We start from the raw sequence: 10131 nt of genomic DNA, 5'->3' as shown, positions 1-10131 counted from the left end.
ATAGGACGCCCTTTTGATACTCTAGGCCCCGCGCGTTGGACTCAGTAAGGTATCGTTTGCGCTAGGCCCTCTGGATATTCTTCTCCATAAGGTTCATCGCCTCCTTGAGTTTTTCATTCTTCTTGGCGAGGGGCTCCATCCTCTTTATCAGCTGGAGCCACTGCTCGGTAGTTCGAGTTATCCCCTACAAAAACGCCAAGATTATGAAGAAGAACAATCTCCATCGACAAAAATGAACATTACAGATGCAGTACTAACCTTGATCTATTTCATCACTCCAGTAAGGGTGGACTCTAGTCTCTTTAGCTCCCTGGTGGTGTCCTCCTCCTCAACAACCACCACCTCATCGCTGCGTCTGTGAAGGATTCGGACAGCTTGGGGTCGAGGTTCTTCATGTTCTATCTCTTCCACCTCGTTCTCCTCCACCTTGGCTGGAGGCACCACCGGGGGGCTCCATGGCTAGACAGTGGGTCCGACCACGCCCTGCGACACCTCGGGAGGCGCTGGCTGCTCCTTGGGCACCACTGGCTTAGCTACCCTAGACTCGGGCGTGGCACTGACATCTCCTACATTTGCCCCTGAAGACCTGGCATTTTCTACAATTGCCCCGGGCATCGTTGCTGAACCGTCCGCTATCGGCGCCAAGTGTTCGCTGCCGCCAAGTTCAGCAGCAGCGGTAGTCGACTCCTCTGCAAGCCATCGAGCACCTAGGGACTCCAGGACGGGGTCCACTAGCATCTCTTCTGCCCCAGGGCCAGCCTTCGGTTGCCCGTCAGTCTAGACGGGTGGGGCCAGATACTCAATACGCCTTGCTCTACAATAGATCAGATCATCACTCGCTAAAAAAGGATAAGGATATGACAACCAAATAACTCCAAGACAAGGGTACTTACGTAGCGGTTTTCTGATAGATTTTTCTAAACCGGTGCTGCCTACCCAAGCCTCCAGCTGTGGCCTTGGGGTCAACGCCTGCGTCTTGGGGTGGAGGTGCTGCAGTCTCCACCGTCGGCCTCTCCTTCGCTCGCCGCTCTGGGGCTCACATCGCTTGCTGCTCGGGGACTCCCTCTGCCCACCGCTCTGGGGCTCCCCTCACGTGCTACTCAGAGCCTCCCTCTGCCCGCCGCTCGGGGCTCCCCTTGCCTACTGCTTGGGGGCTCCCATCACCTGCAGTTGGGGGACTTCCTCCCCTTCCATCAATTGTTCCTCCATGCGTGTGTTGTGCGGAGGTGCCTTCATGCTCGGTGGAGGAGCAACTGAAACTTCGTCAACATTCGACCACTCGAACATCGCGGTACTCCACGTTCGAGTGGTCTGGTCATCGCCAAGCGAGATGCCGCCCGGTTTGAGGGGAGCGGCACCCACCGTCTTTCTCTTCTTCTGGGCTGTCTCGTCTGCCACTGCCCTCTTCCCCTGGATTTTCCCCGACACTAGGGATGGACTCTCTAACAAGATGCTGATGGCTCCCTCTTCAGGCTGTGTCGATGGACGGGCATCTACTGCCTGCGGCCAATCACCCCTCGGCACGCCCGAGAAGTACACCGCCCTTTCCTGCGAATGGATCTTCGTATAAGTGAATCAATCCACTGCTCGATAATGACAGAAGATAAAAAACGTCAGGAACACACAATTGAGATATTTACCCTTGAAGATTTTTGCAGTGAAAGGGTCTCGTCTGCCCTGGCAAATGGAGCAAATAGCTCTACAACCCACTCTTGCACTATGTCCCTCGACAGCATCTCTGTCCTCTCCCAGGTACCGTTGGTCTCCCCGTTGAAATCAAAGACTGCGTGAGCCATCTCCTTGCAGGGCTGCACGCGGCGCACTATAAAGCTCGCCGCCACCAATCCACCATTGGTCTTCATGCCCTTTATTAAGCGAAGGAGCTCCCTCACTTGCTCCATATCAGCGCTGCTTGGCATCTCCGACCAGCTCTTCTGGCTCTCCGGGATGTGGTCGGCATCGCAATGGACGGTAGGGTGGCTCTGCTTCATATAAAACCACATGGCGTTCCACCCCTTCTGCAATGTGTTTAGTGGCACAGTAAGGTACTCGCCCGCCATTCCATTGCGCAGCTAAAGATACACTCCACCGACCACCTTGGAACTACCGCCGCCTCTCTTCTTCAGCCAAAACAGGTGATGGAAGAGGTTGAAGTGGGGAAGGATTCTGAGATACGACTCACAAAAATGGATGAAGATAGAAATGTGCAATATGGTTTTTGGGTGGAGGTTGCACAGACTAACTCTCCAGAACTCCATCAAATCCCTCAAAAATGGGTGAACAGGAAAACCTAACCCATGCCAAAAGTAGTCCTCAAATACCACAGCTTCATTGGTATGAGGCATGGGGAAGGGCTCACCGAGGGTCGGCTGCCATCTGGCAGTGTCATGGTTGGGAAGAACACCCACCTCCACCAATCTGTTGAGCTCCATCTCCCCTGAGCGCGATGGCACCCACTCTTCATCACGACTGGCTCTGGTGCTCGCTTTCCTTGGGCTCACCTTCTTTAGGTTCACAGCTCCCCTCTTCGGCACCATCTCTTAGATCCGGATGAGGATTGGTGGCGGAAGCACGTGTGTGGATGTGAATCTAGAAATGTGAGGGCTAAGGAAGAAGCTGAAATGGCAAAGTGGCAAAGGTGGGAGCGCGGGATGCGGTGGCATAGTTATAAAGCACTCCCCAACATTTTCGCATTCGAGAGTTTTTGGGAAACCGTTCATGTGATTTGCGCCTCTCTAAATTCTCCACAATAGCAATGGGCCGTTACCTGGGCTTTCGCGCAACCGCGGCCTATTTCGCTGATTTATCTCCACAATTTGTTACGGCTCGCCGAATATTCACCGACTTCTCCACCAACCGTTATGGCTTAGTAATTACTACTGTACAGCCATTACTCTGGTATTTTCTCCGTGATTTGTTTTCTCCAAGATTTCCTCTTGTGGCTCGGGGAAAGTGTTAGCATTACGTCTTGGTTCCTGGCCGCATTGGGGATTTTTCTTCAGTTGACTACTGTTTCTGACCCTGGCACCACATGACTACCTCACCTACTGTCAGGCTCGGGGGCTAAGTGGGCACACTTCACCTTGCGGTGAATGTGCTTTTTCTCATTTTGGGGCTACGCCTGAGGACTGGCTGCTTGTTCGGCTGGTCTTCTACTATTCTTCTACTTTGGAAACTAGCACCACATGACTATGTCATCTACTGTCAGGCTCGGGGACTAAGTGGACACACTTCACCTCGTAGAGAATGTGTTTGCTTTATTCTAGAAGGCTCCGTGCCTCTTAAAGCTAAAGAAGACTATCCCTTTTTCTCGTGGACGAACTCTAAGTGGGCACACTTGGTCCACTGCGAAGAAATTTTTTATTCTAAACTTGAGCTCCTTACACCCTAATGGCAAGCCGTACTTGGGTTACACTGCTCAACTACGGTTCATACTGCTCAGTGATGGTTCACGCTGCTCGGCAACTGCTCGACAACTCATCACGATGGTCGAACCATGAGTCTGACTACTTGGCTTTGTTCGCACCTGCTCGGACAAGCTCAAGACGGCGTTGCACAATGAGTACAAGGTGCTTAGGGACTAGCTGTGGGGGGTATGACCCCGAATACCCATGGTAGACCACATGGGCTGCACCCCCAGGGGCGACCCAGCCCATGAGATGAAGCCTTGCGGGGCACGACTCTACTTGGCGCCTCCCGCAAGATACTGGGAAGATATCCTAAAGATGCTACGAGATCTGTTAGGAAACATATGATCCTATGATTCCTGTAATCTATTATTACTTTTCGGTTATCTCTTAGATCTAACCGACTTGTAACCCTAACCCCTGGACTATATAAGGCGGCAGGGACCCCCTCCAAACTCACGTAGTATCATACGATAGCCAATACAATCCAACAGACCATAGAAGTAGGGTATTATGTCATACTAATGGCCTGAACTTATGTAACTCGTGTGTCTCTGTTCCCTTCTTGTTCTTGATTATACGCGTCTCTGTCGATCAATCTACCTTCGTGGGATACCCCTCAGAGGACTACAGATGATTATTTGTCAATAGTGTTCATGATTCTTTTGGCTACAAATCTTTTGATTAGTTAATCTTTACTCATACTTGTTTATTGGATCGCCATTCGCCCTTACGACAAATGCTCTAGTAGAAGGGCCCTGATAGAGACGGATAACCGTTGTATACACAATAGAGTAGTAGTCAATAGCGTAGACGTGGTGTCTAGGCTGGAGGCTACCTTCATTTGCCTCATACTCCATGGTTGAGGGGTAGGTGGCAGGTGCTGACAGCCCTATCCGTCACTTGTAATCCCCCACGTCTAGGTATGACATAGAGCTACAGGCTAGGAATGCTTGGCAGAGCAGGTGTTCTCCAGTGCCCGAAGTAAGTGAGTAAGAGTATAGTTTGTCTATTTATAGACCCTATAACCATAGTAATCCATCTCAACCTTTACCAACTTTATCCTTGTGCTGTCCTTGGACAAACTAGCTAGAAGAGTACCTCCATTCCCTGTGGAAAATACGATACCCTGAATATATACGGGTGAAATGCTACAACGGTAATTCTGTGCACTTGCGGATTATTTCTGTAAGCATTATGAAATACCAACAATCATGTAGCGATGGTGGGGGAGCACAACATATAAGGCGGGAGAAGCCCCTACCTATCAGGCTAGTCTTTTGGGTTGAGCAAAGTCATGGGTCTTATATGTTGTCAGCTCCAGTGGACCCTGGGACCTGTGGGAGTGTAGGCTTGTGGTAACGAGCCGGGCCAGCTTCAATCCAGATCCAAGATCAAGAACTCAGCGGTCACCACCGGTTCCAACAATTGGTATCAAAGGCGGTACCTGAGGTTAGAAAAAGTTAAACCCGATAAAAAAATCTTGAGCGTCACATATGTGGCGGGTCTGATAGAACCGCCCAATTTATACAAGATCAAGTACGGTAGCCCCCATTTAACACATTGACGCATGCATACTTTCATTTATATAAACCCGGTAGTCCGTCGAGTGTCCCGAAGGACCTCGGTAAATCAACAACATAACCAAGATCAAGTGATTAAGCAAATACACATCACATACATAGAGTTGCAGCGGAAATAATGTTTACAATGAGTTCACAAATAATAATACAAGTTTGGGTTTCAAAACTGATTGGTGAAAACAACATAGCTTTCAAATGATTACAATAATATAAGTTCCAAATATATTGCTAGCATAAGTGACATCCTCTGATAAAATCATATAGATGAGAAATAAATATAGACACTACTACACAAACTTTACTGGAGGCGGGCGATTTGGGTTTCCTACGGTGGGCAAAGACGTCCGCCGTGGCCTAGAGGCCACGGTAAATCGTGGCTTAACCGCGGTGGGCGGCTTTGCCCGCCGCGGTTAACCGATTTACCGCGGCGGGCGGCGTAACGTGCCCGCTGCGGTAAATATACTTTTACCACGGCGGGCACGTTACACCGCCCGCCGCGGTAAATTATTTTACCAGCGGCGGACACATTTTGTGGCCCACCGCTGTTATGTGTATTAGCCGTGGCGGGCTTTATTATTTGCCCGCCTCAGGTAAATTATTTCCTGAATTAAAAAAAATACAGCAGACATATAAATTCAAATAAAATACAGCATGCATATAAATTCAAATTCAAATCCAAATCACATCCATATTTCACAGATTAAACTTAAAAAGTATGCAGGCATTACACATGAGATAATATACATATATATACATTCATTTCATCGTTCTTTTCATCGTTAATTCATTACATTTACATATTAAAGTCGTTATACATGCGCTAAGGTGTAATCCTGCGGACGCATCATCGTGGGCCATTTCCTCAGCCTCTCGTACTCTGGTAAAATCGCTAGCGGGCTGTTCTCATGGAAGAACGTGCCCCCTTCAAGCACGCATTTGTCTAAGACAAACTTACATATGTCCGCCTTTGTCTGCTTGAAGCTATGTTGGATGCTCTGCATGTCTCTCGACTAGTTCAATCCATTCTTGAGCACCCTCCAACTGTTGCTATACTGCTTGCACACCCTCAGGAACTCACAGGCGTAGAAGCCACAGGTTTGTGATCCTACCGGTTGTTTGGCACACTACATGATCAATACACAAGCATTACAACATAGGCATTAGAACACATATGAACGGAAAGCACAATTAAACCTTTCAAATACTTACCGGAAAGTTGCGTCTGATTTTGATGCGGTTCTTATGCTTAGCCTTAAATTTCTCTGTTCTTCGATCATAGCATTCAGGATCCTTCACGTACTCCTTATAAGCGCTATACTGAAATTTACTAGTATTAGGCAGGGCATTAGAACCCATATGAGAAGACAGTTCAGTTACTTACACTCTGAGGCAATCTTCAAAGGCCTTGTACCCTTTTAAGTTTGGCACTGTCAACGAATCAAATACGCAGGCCCTACCATCCTAAGGGTAGATGATAAATGCAACCTAGTGACCCTCAAGGCCTTGGCTGCGCCATTGAAACAAAATACAGGTTATGACAAGAAATAATAATACTAGCTAGCTACCCACTTATATCTACAGGCATGTCTTCGACTTACCCAAAGTGGTAGGCAGCTAGGATACACCCATTTCCCCTGATCTTCTTCATTGCTCCTAGTATGTATCTTGAAATGTTCAACTTCTCATTGTCCATCAGTTTCTTCCTATGCGTCTCTCTCTGTCGCTTGGTCAAGTCTTTCATGGTTGGATGATTGTCATCTAGGTGGTAACCAATGATGATTCTTTGAGCAATATGCATTGGAGATAGATAAATAACATCAAGTTTTAGTTCCTTGGATATATAGGCCATCAACCTGCAAGGACAAGCCATCGTGGCATATATAAGTAGTCTTGACCGATTCAAAGGCAGGTGATATGTGAAACTCACAATTCAGCACTTACATAGAGAACAAGGTGACTTGGGCGATGTCAAGGTCTTGTTCCCGTAGTAGTCTGTACATGTCGTGGAAGTCCACGGGGAGTTCTACATCATTGCCGGGCAAGTGGAAGTACTCCGCCACAACCTTGACTAGAAAACCATGCAGGCTAGCTTTTGCCGCTTCCATGTACCAGAGATGAAACCTCCTTGTCTCCCACCTTTCCTCGTCGACGAGTTGGGCCTTGGTTATCATGAACTTCCCATGCTTGTAATTGCCGGGGCAGTCATCCGATTCAGGAAATAGATGGAAAGGTGATCTCGGCCTGGGATAGAAATGTTAGTACCATATTATGGCAAAGAAAAGTTATTAGCAAATTATGCTCGCCGCTACCATACCTTTCGAACTCAAGTGAGTATGTGAGCTGCCCTTGGTCGCCTTTAGTCTTCGCCGGCAGTGGAGGACAAGTGGCTTGTGCTCGCAATGGCAGCAGGCGGTGTCTTTGCCCCCGGTTCCTCCGTGCCTCCCGGTCCTTTGCTCAGTGCCCTTAGACGGACTGTCGGGAGGTGGAGGTGGACTTGTTGTTGGAGGAGGAGAACGAGGGTGAGGGCTTGTGCCTCCCGGTGCTTTGCTCGTGCCCTTAGACAGACTGCCGGGAGGTGGAGGTGGACTTGTTGTTGGAGGAGGAGAACGAGGGTGAGGGCTTGTGCCTCTCGGTGCTTTGCTCGTGCCCTTAGACGGACTGCCGGGAGGTGGAGGTGGACTTGTTGTTGGAGGAGGAGAACGAGGGTGAGGGCTTGTGCCTCGGGGTGAGTTCCTTCCCTTAGTCATCCCTGCCATTGCCTTCGTCATCGCCGTCGTCGTGATCCGGATCATCGGGGGGACAAGATCCAGCAATAGATGGTTGTGATGCTGGTGTCGCCGTCAGCGTAGAAGTCAGCGTCGAGAGAATGATCTCTATGTCGTCCTTGTTCCATAGGACTTCGGAACCCAAGGCAGCTGTAAGGATCAGTTACCCCTTCTGCATTTGGATATTCCATTTCAAATTCTTCATATTCGGTCGCATACCATGTAAGTATCACGGCAGCATAGTTGGTAGGGATCTGGTCTTGGTTGAAATCTTTGATATCTTCTTTGGGGTGCATGTAACCCTCACCCACGGTCAACTTTTTTCGCCCTGCCGAATGGGATCGTGAGGTGGACGCGCATGGGATTCCCGGATGGCGTCGACGGGGTGCCTTGGGCGATCCTCGATCATCGGCAGTGGCTGCCCTTGTGTCTGCCCTTGTGGAACTTGAGGCACGGCCATGCCAGCCTGGCGAAGCATCTGTGACCTCATCGACACCATATCTGGGTCATTGCTCGTGAAGGCTTCTTTTATGGACCGGCTGATCATTTCGGCCACTGCCTTGATCATAGCCCTTCTGAAAGATGCCCTCCTTGTACCTCTGCCTTGACCAGTATGTGGTAGCGTCGGATTGCCATGACTCCACTGAGTTCCTAGCTCATCTTCGATGACATGCCACGGACGCGGCCACGGTGCTCGGGGGTTCCTAGCGCCAGGGTCAGCAAGTCCTGGCCCCTGCGAACCTCGAAGTTGTCCTTGGATTTAGCGGCCTTGATGACAGCCCTCTCCACCTCCTCGAACTTGGGCTCATTGAACTTGCTCGGCCCCTCCTTGAGCTTCTTTGGCTTGCGGGCATAGATGAAGTCCTTAGCCCTCAAGTCTACACCGTCGTACGGATCGGGAAGCCCTGGCAGGCAGCTCTAGCCCTTTCTTCCTCCCACCACTGGGGCCTCTTACCAGCAAACCCAGTCATGCCCAAGTGGTGGGGGTGCAGGTTCTTCTTCGCGAGTGCGCTGAACTTGGTGCTCTTTGCCTTTGCTTCTTCTGTTGTTCTTTGTTTGCAGAACTCTTCCCAGTGATGTTCCTTCACCATAGTGTATTTGACACAGGGTGACTTGCCTAGCTTCAGGTAGTACCTGGTCAGCATGGACTTGAAGTTTCTAAAGGCTCTTCCTGCCACGTGCATGACCCACTCCCTGCACTTGTCAAGATCGGCGTCCTCGGGATAATGGAAGCTCCTCGTCACCTCACCCCAGATATGTGTCTTGTAGTCGACCGGGACATTGTTCCAGTCCTCCCAAGTGATCTCCACCTTGTCCTTGACTATACATGCCACCTGGTTGCTGAACTTGGCAAGGACCAGTGGGTGGTGACAACGGGTTTCCCTCTGGTCCCACCTCATGGATCACATGGACTTCGCCGTAGGATTTCCCTCCGGTGCCTCCCGTGTTCCCCCCTTCTCAGCTTTGTCCTCTGACCCCTAGACTTGCCTGAAGTGGTTGGAGATGGAGCGGGGGGGGGGGGGGGTTCTTTGTCCCTGACTTGTTCCTCCTCGAAATTCAATTCTCGAGGCACCACCAGCATCTGTTCAGGGTTTGGAGACCGCGCACTTTCAACTTCGTCGTCCCTCGGTTGGTAGGTCGGTTCATCTTCGTCCTCTGTACGATGTTTCTTTGTTGGCCTCGGGGTCACGAACACGTGGCTCTCGAGGCTAGTTGATGATGATGCACTCAGGGGTAGGGTCGTGCCATTCGCTTATCAGTTCCTTCGCCATTGGAAAGCTACAATGAATACATATTTCAGTTGTATAGACACAGTTATAGAGTAGTAAAGTAGAGTAGTACTAGAGTAGTAAAGTAGAGTAGTACTAGAGTAGTAAAGTAGTAGTAGTTGGCTCAGATTTGCCCCATTGTCATCACATCGCTTTTAAACTGGTTGCTTGTATCTGGTATACAAGCCATCCTAGTTTAGCGGGGGCACTCGATCATCATCGCTGCTGCCTCAGCATAAAAGGGTTCACATCATTGCATATGCCACTGCCTCAGCTTAGAAGTGTGAAAAGAATCATCATTGCAAATACCAAACAAAAGCCATCAAGATAGTTTCAAAATTCGGCCCCAAAGCGCTAAGTCCTTCGGCCATCAAGATAGAGTCACTACCTCAGCTCTTGTTTTAAAAGTTCATCATTGCATATATATGCCACATAGATGGAGTCAAAATAAAATAGTAGAGTGTAGTAGCAGATAGAGTATAGTAGTAGCAGTAGGGTGTAGTAGTAGAGTATAGTAGCAGCTAGTAGTAGCAGTCAGCAGTATAGAAAATAGTAGTAGTAGCAGATAGTAGAGTAGTAGAGCCCACAATAGGAGACACCAAACGAA

The sequence above is a fragment of the Miscanthus floridulus genome, chromosome 9 (assembly GCF_019320115.1).
Source record: "Miscanthus floridulus cultivar M001 chromosome 9, ASM1932011v1, whole genome shotgun sequence".
Taxonomy (NCBI): domain Eukaryota; kingdom Viridiplantae; phylum Streptophyta; class Magnoliopsida; order Poales; family Poaceae; genus Miscanthus; species Miscanthus floridulus.
This window is presented reverse-complemented; position numbering follows the sequence as displayed.